We start from the raw sequence: 14,496 nt of genomic DNA, 5'->3' as shown, positions 1-14,496 counted from the left end.
TCCTCCTCAGCCAGGGTATCAAATTTGTAGAATTTTGCAAACGTGTTTGCCCCTGACCAAGTAGCAGCTCGGCCAAGTTGTAAAGCCGAGACCCCTCGGGCAGCCGCCCAAGATGAGCCCACCTTCCTTGTGGAATGGGCTTTTACAGATTTAGGCTGCGGTAGTCCCACCGCAGAATGCGCAAGCTGAATAGTGCTACAAATCCAGCGCGCAATAGTCTGCTTAGAAGCAGGAGCACCCAGTTTGTTGGGTGCATACAGGATAAACAGCGAGTCAGTTTTCCTGACTCCAGCCGTCCTGGAAACATAAATTTTCAGGGCCCTGACTACATCCAGTAACTTGGAATCCTCCAAGTCCCTAGTAGCCGCAGGAACCACAATAGGTTGGTTCAAGTGAAAAGCTGATACCACCTTCGGGAGAAAGTGAGGACGAGTCCTCAACTCTGCCCTATCCATATGGAAAGTCAGGTAAGGGCTTTTACATGACAAAGCCGCCAATTCTGACACACGCCTGGCCGAAGCCAGAGCCAACAACATGACCACTCTCCATGTGAGATATTTCAAATCCACGGTTTTAAGTGGCTCAAACCAATGTGATTTCAGAAACTCCAAAAACACATTGAGATCCCAAGGTGCCCCTGGGGACACAAAAGGGGGCTGAATATGCAGCACTCCCTTTACAACGTCTGACTTTCAGGCTGAGATCCTTCCTGGCTTTGATCAGGGTAGGAATGACTTCCTCCGGAATGCCTTTTTCACGCAGGATCCGGTGTTCAACCGCCATGCCGTCAACGCAGCCGCGGTAAGTCTTGGAACAGACAGGGCCCCTGCTGCAGCAGGTCCTGTCTGAGTGGCAGAGGCCATGGGTCCTCTGAGATCATTTCTTGAAGTTCTGGGTACCAAGCCCTTCTTGGCCAAACCGGAAAAATGATTATAGTTCTTACTCTTCTTTTCCTTATTATACTCAGTACCTTGGGAATGAGAGGAAGAGGAGGGAACACATAAACCGACTGGTACACCCACGGTGTCACTAGAGCGTCCACAGCGATCGCCTGAGGGTCCCTTGACCTGGCGCAATATCTTAGCTTTTTTGTTGAGGCGGGACGCCATCATGTCCACCTGTGGTCTTTCCCAATGGTTTACCAGCATTTGGAAGACTTCTGGATGAAGTCCCCACTCTCCCGGGTGGAGGTCGTGCCTGCTGCGGAAGTCTGCTTCCCAGTTGTCCACTCCCGGAATGAACACTGCTGCCAGTGCTACCACGTGATTTTCCGCCCAACGGAGAATCCTTGTGGCTTCTGCCATTACCCTCCTGCTTCATGTGCCGCCCTGCCTGTTTACATGGCCGACCGCTGTGATGTTGTCTGATTGGATCAGTACCGACTGGTTTTGAAGCAGGGGCCTTGCTTGGCTTGGGGCCTTGTAAATGGCTCTTAACTCCAGAATATTTATGTGAAGTGAAATCTCCTGTTTTGACCACAGTCCTTGGAAATTTACTCCCTGTGTGACTGCACCCCAGCCCCGAAGGCTGGCATCCGTGGTCACCAGGACCCAGTCCTGTTATTCCGAATCTGCGGCCCTCTAGTAGATGAGCCCTCTGCAGCCACCACAGCAGCGACACCCTGGTCCTTGCCGACAGGGTTATCCGCTGCTGCATCTGGAGATGGGACCCGGACCATTTGTCCAACAGGTCCCACTGGAAAATCCTTGCGTGGAACCTTCCGAATGGAATTGCTTCGTACGAAGCTACCATTTTTCCCAGGACTCGTGTGCATTTACCGACACCTGTCCCGGTTTTAGGAGGTTTCTGACTAGAGATGACAACTCCTCGGCTTTTTCCACTGGAAGAAACACTTTATTCTGGTCTGTGTCCAGAATCATTCCCAGGAACAGAAGACGTGCCGTCGGGACCAGCTGAGAATCCAGCCGTGCTGTTGCAGCACTTCCCGAGAAAGTGCTACCCCTACTACCAACTGTTCCTTGGACCTCGCCTTTATGAGGAGATCGTCCAAGTACGGGATAATTAAAACTCCCTTCTTGCGAAGGAGTATCATCATTTCGGCCATTACCTTGGTAAAGACCCTCGGTGCCATGGATAACCCAAACGGCAGCGTCTGGAACTGATAGTGACAGTCCTGTACCACAAACCTGAGGTACTCCTGGTGAGGAGGGTAAATGGGGACATGCAGGTAAGCATTCTTGATGTCCAGAGAGACCATGTAATTCCCCTCGTCCAGGTTCGCAATAACCGCCCTGAGCGATTCCATCTTGAACTTGAATCTTTTGATATATGTGTTCAAGGATTTTAATTTTAATATGGGTCTCACCGAACCTTCCGGTTTCGGTACCACAAACATTGTGGAACAGTAACCCTTTCCTTGTTGAAGGAGGGGTACCTTGACAATCACTTGCTGTGAATACATGCCTCCCTGGCAGAGGGAGTTGCCGGTAAGGCAGATTTTAGGAAACAGCGGGGGGGGGGGAGACGTCTCAAATTCCAGCCTGTACCCCTGAGATACTGTTTGAAGAACCCAGGGATCCACCTGTGAGAGAGCCCACTGTGCTCTGAAATTTTTGAGACGGGCCCCCACCGTACCCGGGTCCGCCTGAGCAGTCCCAGCGTCATGCTGTGGACTTACCGGACGCAGGGGAGGACTTCTGCTCTTGGGAACTAGCTGTGTGCTGCAGCTTTTTCCCTCTACCTTTTCCTCTTGGCAGAAAAGATGAGCCTCTAGCCCTCTTGCTTTTCTGGGGCCGAAAGGACTGTACCTGATAATACAGTGCTTTCTTTTGCTGTGGGGTGGCTTGTGGCAAAAAGTTTGATTTCCCAGCAGTAGCTGTGGAAACGAGGTCTGAAAGACCATCCCCAAACAGTTCCACCCCCTTATAGGGCAAAACTTCCATGTGCCGTTTTGAATCGGCATCGCCTGACCATTGCCGAGTCCATAACCCCCGCCTGGCGGCAATGGTTTTACATAGCGCTTATTTGTGATGCCAGCCAGCAAATATCCCTCTGTGCATCACACATGTATAAGACAGCGTCTTTTATATGCTCTATTGTCAGCAAAATATTGTCCCTATCCATAGTATCAATATTATCCGACAGGGAATCTGACCACGCAGCTGCCGCACTGCACATCCATGCCGAGGCAATAGCAGGTCTCAATATAACGCCCGTGTGTGTGTATATAGCTTTAAGGGTAGTTTTCTGCTTTCTATCAGCAGGTTCCTTTAGGCCGGCCGTATCCGGAGACGGTAGTGCCACCTTTTTTAATAAGCATGTAACCGCTTTATCTACCCTAGGGGGTATTTCCCAACGTGACCTATCCTCTGGCGGAAAAGGGTACGCTGCTTAGAAATTATCAATTTCTTATCGGGGGAAGTCCACGCTTCCTCACACACCTCATATTAATTTATCAGATGCAGGAAAAACTACTGGTAGTTTTTTCTCACCAAACATAATACCCTTTTTTGTGGTACCTGGGGTATTATCTGAAATGTGTAATACTTTTTTCATTGCCTCAATCATGTAACGGGTGGCCCTATTGGAAGGTACACTAGTCTCATCGTCGTCGACACTGGAGTCGGTATCCGTGTCAACATCTGTGTCTGCCATCTGAGGTAGCGGGCGTTTTAGAGCCCCTGATGACATTTGAGACGCTTGGACAGGCACAAGCTGAGTAGCCGGTTGTCCTATGTCGTCAAACCTTTTATGTAAGGAGTTGACACTGTCACGTAATTCCTTTCATAAGTCCATCCACACCGGTGTCGACCCCGCAGGGGGTGACATCACATTCACAGGCATTTGCTCCGCCTCCACATCATTATCCTCCTCATACATGTCGACACAGCAGTACCGACACACAGCACACACACAGGGAATGCTCTGACAGAGGACAGGACCCCACAAAGCCCTTTGGGGAGACAGAGGGAGAGTATGCCAGCACACACCAGAGCGCTATACATCACAGGGATATCACCTATAGAGAGTGTTTTCCCTTATAGCTGCATTATTATAATATACTGCGCCTAATTTTTGTGCCCCCCCCTCTCTTTTTAACCCTTTCTGTAGTGCAGGACTGCAGGGGAGAGCCAGGGAGCGATCTTTCCAGCGGAGCTGTGAGGGAAAATGGCGCCAGTGTGCTGAGGGAGATGGCTCCGCCCCTTTCTCGGCGGGCTTTCTCCCGCTGTTTTTGTAATTCTGGCAGGGGTATTTTTACACCTATATAACCCCTGGGGTTATATATGGTGTTAGTTTTGCCAGCCAAGGTGTAAATATTGCTGCTCAGGGCGCCCCAGCTCCCTGCACCCATCAGTGACCGCAGTGTGTGGTGTGCATGAGGAGCAATGGCGCACAGCTGCAGTGCTGTGCGCTACCTTGGAGAAGACAGAAGTCTTCAGCCGCCGATTTTCCGGACCTTCTTGCTTCTGGCTCTGTAAGGGGGACGGCGGCGCGGCTCCGGGAACGGACGACGAGGTCGGGTCCTGTGTGCGATCCCTCTGGAGCTAATGGTGTCCAGTAGCCTAAGAAGCCCAAGCTACCACCAGTTAGGTAGGTTCGCTTCTTCTCCCCTTAGTCCCTCGGTGCAGTGAGCCTGTTGCCAGCAGGTCTCACTGTAAAATAAAAAACCTAAACTATACTTTCTTTCTAGGAGCTCAGGAGAGCCCCTAGTGTGCATCCAGCTCGGCCGGGCACAGAAATCTAACTGAGGCTTGGAGGAGGGTCATAGGGGGAGGAGCCAGTGCACACCAGATAGTCCTAAATCTTTGTTTAGATGTGCCCAGTCTCCTGCGGAGCCGTCTATTCCCCATGGTCCTTACGGAGTTCCCAGCATCCACAAGGACGTCAGAGAAATCCTATTTTCTCATACGTCCTAGAGGATGCTGGGGTCACCATAGAACCATGGGGTTATACCAAAGCTCTAAACATGGGCGGGAGAGTGCGGTTGACTCTGCAGTACCGATTGACCGAACTTGAGGTCTTCATCGGCTAAGGTGTCAAACTTGAAGAACTTTGCAAAAGTGTTTGACCCCGACCAAGTAGCTGCTCGGCAAAGTTGCAATGCTGATACCCCCGGGCAGCAGCCCAGGATGAGCCCACCTTCCTAGTAGAATGGGCCTTCACCGACTCCGGTAACGGCAATCCAGCCGTGGAATAAGCATGCTGAATCGTGTTACAGATCCAGCGTGCAATGGTCTGCTTGGAAGCAGGACACCCAACCTTGTTGGGAGCATACAGGACAAACAGAGCTTCTGTTTTTCTAACCTGAGCCGTTCTGGCGACATATCTACTACAGATTTCTTCCATGCCTGGGTCTGAGACTCTTACTAATAAGAGCCACATTAGCATTCAGGGCGTTCAACACATTTACCAAATCAGGCGTCGGCGTCGCCGACAGGGTCACCCCCACAGCCGTTTGTGTCCCTAACACAGCCTCCTCCTGGGAAGAGCCTTCAGCCTCAGACATGTCGACACACGTGCAACAAACACCCACAGACATACCGGGCATATAGGGGACAGACCCACAGTAAAGTCTGTCAGAGAGACACAGAGGAGATTTGCCAGCTCACAATCCAGCGCTAACCCTGAATTTACTTCAGACCCAAAGCGCTTTCACAATCATATAAATATATATACATAAATAGCACCAATGATATGCCTCCCCCCCTGTACTTGTCAGTGTGAGGGAGGACCAGCGTCTCTGCTGCCTGCGGAGAGGAAATAGCGCCGTGAGCTGTGAGGAAGAAGCTCTGCCCCCTCAATGGCGCGCTTCTGTCCCGCTTTTTTCTTATGTTTATACTGGCGGGGGTTAGGACTGAGCCGTAGCACTAATGTCCCCTCTTGCCAGTTAATATGAGGATGTTTTCAGCTGCCCAGGAGACGGACAACTTCGAGAGAAGGATTTTACAAAGATAGTGGCGAGATTCACACCAGCTCACACATACAAGGCAAACCAAGCTAACTAGCTTGAAACACCAGCAACGGCTGAACAATATTACTTAACCAAGTAACAAAACAGTACTAAACCAAGAACTAAGCAGTACTGAACAAAGTAACCACTGCACGATCACGAAGCGCTTTGCGGGCGCCCAGCATCCTCTACGGACTACGAGAAAACGATTTACTGGTAGGTAATTAAAATCCTATTTTCTCTTACGTCCTAGAGGATGCTGGGGTCCACATTAGTACCATGGGGATGTAACAAAGCTCCCAGAACGGGAGGGAGAGCACGAAGGCTCCTGCAGAACTGATTGACCAAACCTTAGGTCCTCAGTGGCCAAAGTATCAAACTTGTAGAACTTTGCAAATGTGTTCGACCCCGACCAAGTAGCCGCTTGGCAAAGCTGTAAAGCAGAGACAACCCGGGCTGCCGCCCGGGAAGACCCCACCCTACGAGTAGAGTGGGCCTTAACCGATTTCAGACACGGCAATCCTGCCGTAGAATATGCATGCTGGATAGTGAAGCTGATCCAGCGAGAAATCGTCTGCTTTGAAGCAGGACACCCAATTTTCTTGGGATCATACAGTACAGAGTCTGATTTTCTGTGACGAGCAGTCCTCTTCACGTAGATTCTCAAAGCCCTCACAACATCCAAGGACTTTGATGCAATTGAGGAGTCAGTAGCACCACAATACGTTGGTTGATATGAAAAGCAGACACAACCTTTGGAAGGGACTGCTGACGCGTCCTGAGCTCAGCTCTATCCTCATGGAAAATTAAGTAGGGGCTTTTACAGGACAAAGCACAAATTCCGACACACGTCGAGCAGAAGCTAAGGCCAACAAAGTGACAGCCTTCCACGTGAGAAACTTGACCTCAGCCTCCTGTAAAGGCTCAAACCAATCCGACTACAGGAACTGCAACACCACGTTAAGATCCCATGGTGCCGTCGCCACAAAGGGAGGCTGGATGTGCAGAACCCCTTTCAAAAAGGTCTGAACCTCAGGGAGGGCAGCCAATTGTTTCTGGAAGAAAATGGATAAGGCCGAAATCTGGACCTTTATGGATCCCAAATGCAGACCCATATCCACACCTGCTTGCAGGAAGAGGAGAATACGTCCAAGCTGAAACTTCACCATAGGAAATTTCTTGGATTCACACCAAGACACATATTTTTTCCAAATGCGATGGTAATGTTTAAACGTTACCCCTTTCCTAGCATGTATCAGGGTAGGAATAACCTTGCTTGGAATACCCTTTCGGCTAAGATCTGGCGTTCAGCCACCATGCCGTCAAACGTAGCCACGGTAAGTCCTGATAAGCGAACGGCCCCTGTTGCAGAAGGTCCTCGCAAAGAGGAAGAGTCCATGGTTCTTCTAGCAGTAGGTTCAGAAGACCCGCATACCAAGCTCGCCTTGAACCCTTGTTCTCTTTGGAATGAGTGGAAGTGGAGGGAACACGTACACTGACTTGAACACCCACAGAGTTACCAGGGCATCCACTGCCACTGCTTGAGGGTCTCTCGACCTGGAACAGTACCTCCGAAGCTTCTTGTTCAGACGTGGGGCCATCATGTCTATTTGAGGCACGCCCCAACGACTGGTCACGTCTGCGAACACCTCCGGATGGAGGCCCCATTCTCCTGGATGGAGGTCGTGTCTGCTGAGGAAGTTTGCTTCCCAGTTGTCCACTTCTGGGAGGAAGATCGCTGACAGCGCCAACGTGTGCCTTTCTGCGCAGAGGAGGATTCTTGTCATCTCTGACATTGCAGCTCGGCTCTTTGTACCTCCCTGTCGGTTTATGTAGGCCACCGTCGTTACATTGTATGACTGAACCTGAATGGCCTGATCTTGCAGAAGATGTGCCGCTTGTAGAAGACCGTTGTACACGGCTCTTAATTCCAGAATGTTTATTGGAAGAATGGCTTCCTGATTTGACCATCTTCCTTGGAAGGCTTCCCCCTGGGTGACCATTCCCCAACCTCTGAGACTTGCATCCGTGGTCAGAAGGATCCAGTTCTGAATTCCGAACCTGCGGCCCTCCAGGTGGTGAGGCATTTGCAGCCACCAGAGGAGCGAAATCCTTGCCCTCGGTGAGAGACGTATCCTTTGGTGCATGTTAAGAAGATGAGATCCCGACAATTTGTCTAGGAGATCCAGCTGGAAGGGTCGAGCATGGAACTTTCCATACTGTAGAGAGCCTCGTAGGATGCACTGATGAACTGATACCCGGGCAAGTTTCAAGACATCCCGGACCATGGATTGTATCACTAACGCTTTCTCCAGTGGAAGAAACACCCTCTGCACTTCCGTATCGAGGATCATCCCCAGGAAAGACAATCTCTTTGTCGGCTCCAAATGTGATTTTGGAAGGTTCAGGATCCAACCATGATTCCTGAGCAGTCGAGTCGTCAGAGCAATGGACTGCAACAACTTCTCCCTGGACACTGCCTTAATCAGCAGATCGTCCAGATACAGAATTATGTTCACACCCTGCCTACGCAGGAGAACCATCATCTCTGCCATTACCTTGGTGGACACCCTCGGTGCTGTGGAGGGACCGAATGGCAGTGCCTGGAACTGAAAGTGACTGTCTAACAGTGCGAATCGGAGATAAGCCTGATGGCGCTGACAAATTGGAATGTGGAGGTAGGCATCCTTGATATCCAGGGAATCCATGAACTCTCTCTCCTCCAGACCTGAGATCACCACTCTCAGATTCCATTTTGAATTTGAACTCCCTCAGATAGGGGTTTAACGATTTCAGATTCAAAATTGGCCTGACTGAACCATCCGGCTTCGGCACCATGAACAGGTTCGAATAATAACCCTTGTTTTGCATACGAGGTGGAACTGGGACAATAACTTGTGACCCTACCAATTTTTGGATGGCTTCCTGAAGGATAGCCCTGTCTGCCAGCAAAGCTGGTAAGCCTGATTTGAAGAATCGGTGAGGCGGGAGGTCTTGAAACTCCAGCCTGTACCCCACCCCTGGGACACAATATCTTGCACCCAGGGGTCCCGGCAAGACGCCACCCAAACGTGGCTGAATCTTTTTAGCCTCGCCCCCACCGGTCCTTCCTCCAGGCAGTGCGGTCCACCGTCATGCTGAGAATTTTGATGTACCAGAAGTAGGCTTCTGGTCATGGGAGCCTGCAGTAGCAGTTTTTTTGGATTTTGCCCAACCTCCTCTAAAAAAGGTGTTGGGCTGCTTGCTCCTTCTTGTTTTAGGCATCCGAAAGGTTTCTCCGTAGCAGGTGCAGCTGAAGGAAGAAAAGGTGACTTACCCGCAGTTGCCGTGGAAATCCACGCATCTAGCGCTTCCCCAAAAAGAGCCTGACCTGTGTAGGGTAGGTTCTCCACACCTCTCCTGGATTCTGTGTCGGCAGACCATTGGCGCAGCCAGAGTCCTCTACGAGCTGAGACAGACATGGAAGAAATCCCTGCAGCCATCGAACCCGGGTCTTTCATGGATTCCACCGTAAATCCCGCAGAATCCTGTATGTTACGTAAGAACAATTCAACGTCACTTTTATCCATTGTATCCAATTCCTCAAGTAACATGCCAGACCACTTTACTATAGCCTTAGAAATCCATGCACAGGCAATGGTAGGCCGTAATAACGCCCCCGAAGACGTGTATATGGATTTGAGCGTAGTGTCAATCTTGCGATCAGCCGGTTCTTTTAACGCAGCAGATTCCGGAACAAGTAAAACCACCTTCTTTGACAGTCTGGACACAGATGCGTTAACTATGGGTGGGTTTTCCCATTTTTTCCTATCCTCCTCAGGGAAGGGGAATGCAACCAGAACCTTTCTTGGGATCTGGATTTTTTTTTCTTCTGGATTTCCCCAAGATTTTTCAAATATAACATTTATCTCTTTTGACGCAGGAAAGGTTAGCGAGGCTTTCTTATTATCCGTGAAGTAAGCCTCCTCAACGTGCTACGGTATTGCTTCGGCAATATTTAACACATCTCTAATGGCTTCGATCATCATTGCAAGAGATGCCGCCCCCCTCAGAACGTCGGTATCCGTGTCGTCCTGCATAATCTGGGCAAGAGCACATTTTTGAGAGTGAGTGCCAGGGAGCCCTGAAGGTGCCGACCCGGACCAAACAGCCACAGAGTTGTGCAAAGCCTAAGTTGCAGTTTCATTTTGTGCTACCCTAGTAGAAATCTGAGAAATCATACTTTTAATAGAGGATAACCACTCCGGTTCTCTTATAGGAATCTGTGCTAAAACAGTGCAATCCTGATTACATGGAATGGGATCATCCTGAGAGGACATATCCTCTGCAGCATATGACACAGTGTCCCTAGACATGGTTCTTAATGTGAGCAAACAAGCACACACACACACAGGGAAATGCAGACAGAGTTTCCCCCCTAAGTATGCCAAGAGAGACAGAGTTTGGAGCCAACCCACACACAGCACTTCCAAAGATAAAGGACACCCTTTACCAGCACCAACTGTGTACCTTAATAGGTTACACAGTCTATTACACTGCCTCCCCCGCCAGCCCTTCTACAACCCCCAGGTAACGTACAGATAGCTGGAGTTGAAGTGGAGGGACAGTTCTCCACTGTCAGCGGCTATGCATGCACAAAAGATGGGTCTGCTCTGAGGAGAAGCTCCGCCCCCTTTTTTGCCGCTGGCTCCCACTCTTGTTTGAAATTATACTGGTCTGAGGTATATTGCTGGCGGTGATCCAGGGTCCCCGACAGGCTGTGTGACCAGTTTAAAGTGTAGGAGCTGGCTCAGGGCGCCCCTCACCATATATCGTTGAGCCCTGGAGCGCAGTTAGTACTGTGCTCCCTAGCCAGTTGCCGCCATGTTCACACCGGCTCCCCGCTTGCCAGGGGGGCCGATGACTAACTCGCCACTGAAGTCTTCTGGCTCTGTAAGTGGTTTGGCGGCATGCTGCTGGGGTGAGTGATCCCCTGTGGCGGCGATCGATCTGTCCCCTCAAGAGCTCAGTGTCCTGTCAGCGGAGTAAGTGGCTCAGACCCCTTAGGGCGGACACTACTCCCCCTTAGTCCCACGAAGCAGGGAGGCTGTTGCCAGCAGCCTCCCTGTGCCTAAACTCTTTTAAAGAAATAAATAAACTAAAGAAACTCCTATGGAGTCTGGAAGGAGTGGCATAGAGGGAGGAGCCAGCCCACACTCTCAAACTCTTAAAGTGCCAATGGCTCCTGGTGGACCCGTCTATATCCATGGTACTAATGTGGACCCCTGCATCCACTAGGACGTAAGAGAAAGAGCGTTATATAAATTTCTGACACCTTCTTACCGCCTATCCCAATCGCAACAGCACCTTTGAGCGTACACACTGTGCAACAAATGCGTATTAGGGATTTTAACACTTTTTGCACATAATCACTCAACTACGAGAACATCAGTATTGGAAGCGACTTAGAATCAGGCCCAAAATGTCTGTTTTATGTTTGTTTCATTGCTAAGATACTCCTTGTTATGTCATAATGTTAGAAATATGCAACTGCTCTGTCCTCATCTGACCAATCAGTGAGCAGCTATTGCATAAACACCAACTCACTGTACATGCCCCACCTAGACTGCCCCCATTTCTGCACCATTCCGACTATTCAGTTATAACACGATGCAAGTGTGACATCAGGGGTGAGGGCTGCATGGGGAGATAGCACTCATTCAAGGGGCCTTGAACATAGATACAATATACAACACATTCTCCTGCATTTATACAATGCACAGAACCACTACATTCCTGTATCATACACACATACTTAGAACTTGCTGTGGTGTGATAAGTAGCGATGTCTTGTCCTGGGACTCAGAATTTGGATGTCTGCTGCTCACTGGGTCTGTGGCTCGATTGCAGGAGGAAGGCAACCTAAGAACACATGGAAAGGGAGGATTTATATTAGAAAGCTATCTGCGCCTGGTGGGAAAAAAAAAACTTGAGGGAAGGAAGGGACTTGGCCCTTATTCAGAGTTGATCGCTCGCTAGCGTTTTTTGCACAGCGGGCGATCAGGCTAGAACTGCGCATGCATATGCACCGCAATGCGCAGGCGTGTCGCACGGATACAAAGCAGATCGCTGACCAGCGATGGATGGTGCGAAGAATCTGTTCGCACAGGTGATCGCAAGGAGACTGACAGGCAGAGGGCCTTTGTGGGTGTCAACTGACCATTTTCTAGAAGGGTTTGGAAAAATGCAAGCGTGTACAGGCATTTGCAGGGAGAGCTCCTGACGTCAATTCCGGTCCAGGACAGGCTGAAGTGATCGCAGCGGCTAAGTCCTGGGCTGCGCAGAGACTGCACAAAATCTATTCGGACCGCTCGGCTGCACATGCGATCGCACACTTGCAAAGCTAAAATAGACTACCTGGTGGGCAGCGACTATGCGAACGCAGGACTGCAAAAAACAGCTAGCGAGCGATCAACTCTGAATGAGAGCCTGTGTGTGAGGGAGCAGGATAACTGCTGGGAACCAGTATGTTACAACTGTTCCAGATTTATTTTTTAACTAAGAATAATAGGTATATCTAATTCGTAATATACAAATGATCCCTCTACTTAGTGGGCCCCTGGACTTAATTTCTCCAGCAGTAGGAGCTCACCCAATAGGAAGAAGACCCCGGATTGCACAGAACCGTGACTGAGAAAGATACGGCAAAGCCTCGGTAATGAAGATACTGCTCAAGGGTACTTCGGAACCACTGGATTTGCAAAATCCACCCGTACCTGAGGTCACAGAGAGGTTGAGTAGGATCTATGGAGATGCAGACCAACCAGTGACTCAGAGACAGCTGTAATTTAGCTGCGCCGGGTATCAGAAGTTAGACCAGAAACAATGAACAGCAAAAACGTTAATGGGCAGAGTGCTAGCAGACAAGTCTAGTGTGCAGGAATGGCTTTTACTTGAACTAGCAGGATGACAGCAGACAACCCAGGAGTGCAAGGATGTACCAAAGCGTGGCAGGATGTCAACAGACAGGCCTGGCATGCAGGATTAACTGAAGCTTGGCCTTGCAAGTTGTTAAAAGAATTGACCGGGTGTGCAGGATTAACCGAGGCTTGGCCTTTCCAGATATCAGCAGACAACACAGATATGCAGGATTTACTGAGGCTTAGCCGTGCTAGATGTAAGCAGACTACCCAGGTGTGCAGGATATACTGAGGCTTTGCCTAGCAAGCTGTTAGCAGACTACCCAGGTGTGCAGGATTTACTGAGGCTTATGGGCCCCACACTCTCGGCTGCCCGCTGCCGAGCTACCCGAAGGCCGACCTGGCGATGGGGAGAGTGAAGTTTCTTCACTCCCCCCGTCTCCCGGCTCCATAGCAGTGCATGCTAATATGGACGAGATTGCCCATATTGGCTTGCATGCATAAGCAACCCGGCACCAATGATGAACGAGCGCGGGGAGGCGCATCATTCATCGTTGGTGCCTACGCACTGAACAATATGAATGAGTTCTCGTTCATTAATGAATGAGATTGTTCAGTGAAATCTTGTAGAGCCCATAAACCTTGCAAGAGGATTACAGGCAATCCAGGTGTGGAGAATATACTGAGGCTTGGCCAAGCAAGATGTTACCAGACAGACCATGTTTTCAGGAAAAGCTGCGACGGACAGATGGAGACAGGAAGATCCAAAGTACTAAACAAGGGCTCCCACGGTAACTGAGGACTATAACCGGCAAGGTCAAACAGAAGTGTCAGTAAGATAAAAATAAGATTTTAAACCTACCGGTAAATCTTTTTCTCCTAGTCCGTAGAGGATGCTGGGGACTCCAAAGGTACCATGGGGTATAGACGGGTTCCGCAGGAGACATGGGCACTCTAAGACTTTAGATGGGTGTGAACTGGCTCCTCCCTCTATGCCCCTCCTCCAGACCACAGTTATAGAACTGTGCCCAGAGGAGACGGACAGTACGAGGAAAGGGCTTTTGTTAATCTAAGGCCGAGATACATACCAGCCCACACCATACACAACGTACAACATGGTATATACCAAACCAGTTAACAGCATGAACAAAACAGTATCAGCCAGACACTGATCTCAACTGTAACATAACCCTTATGTAAGCAACAACTATATACAAGCTTTGCAGAATTTTTCCGCACTGGGACGGGCGCCCAGCATCCTCTACGGACTAGGAGAAAAAGATTTACCGGTAGGTTTAAAATCTTATTTTCTCTTACGTCCTAGAGGATGCTGGGGACTCCGTAAGGACCATGGGGTTTATACCAAAGCTCCAGACCGGGCGGGAGAGTGCAATGACTCTGCAGCACCGATTGAGCAAACATGAGGTCCTCATCAGCCAGGGTATCAAACTTGTAGAATTTTGCAAAAGTGTTTGAACCAAGTAGCTGCTCGGCAAAGCTGTAATGCCGAGACGCTTCGGGCAGCCGCCCAAGAAGAGCCCACCTTCCTAGTAGAATGGGCCTTTACCGAATTAGGTACCGGCAATCCAGCTGTAGAATGAGCCTGCTGAATCGTGTTACAGATCCAGCGGGCAATAGTCTGCTTAAAAGCAGGAGCGCCAACCTTGTTGGCTGCATAAAGGACAA

The 14,496-nt window shown here is 49.9% G+C and overlaps 1 protein-coding gene across 4 annotated transcripts in view; it reads right to left on the bottom strand.

Annotated features, from left to right (window-relative positions):
- The window catches only part of LOC135054811 (zinc finger protein 260-like), a 224,207-nt gene that overhangs the window by 148,860 nt on the left and 60,851 nt on the right, over positions 1 to 14,496 (bottom strand). For all 4 annotated transcript variants that reach the window (XM_063958176.1, XM_063958178.1, XM_063958174.1 and 1 more), the window contains exon 3: positions 11,706 to 11,812. The gene's annotated coding sequence lies outside the window, so the exon portion shown is untranslated. The remainder of the gene's footprint in view (positions 1 to 11,705; positions 11,813 to 14,496) is intronic.

Source organism: Pseudophryne corroboree, chromosome 3, assembly GCF_028390025.1.
Source record: "Pseudophryne corroboree isolate aPseCor3 chromosome 3, aPseCor3.hap2, whole genome shotgun sequence".
NCBI classification, from domain to species: Eukaryota; Metazoa; Chordata; class Amphibia; order Anura; family Myobatrachidae; genus Pseudophryne; species Pseudophryne corroboree.
The sequence above is the reverse complement of the archived record's forward strand: the minus strand, read 5'-3'. Positions and strand labels throughout refer to the sequence as shown.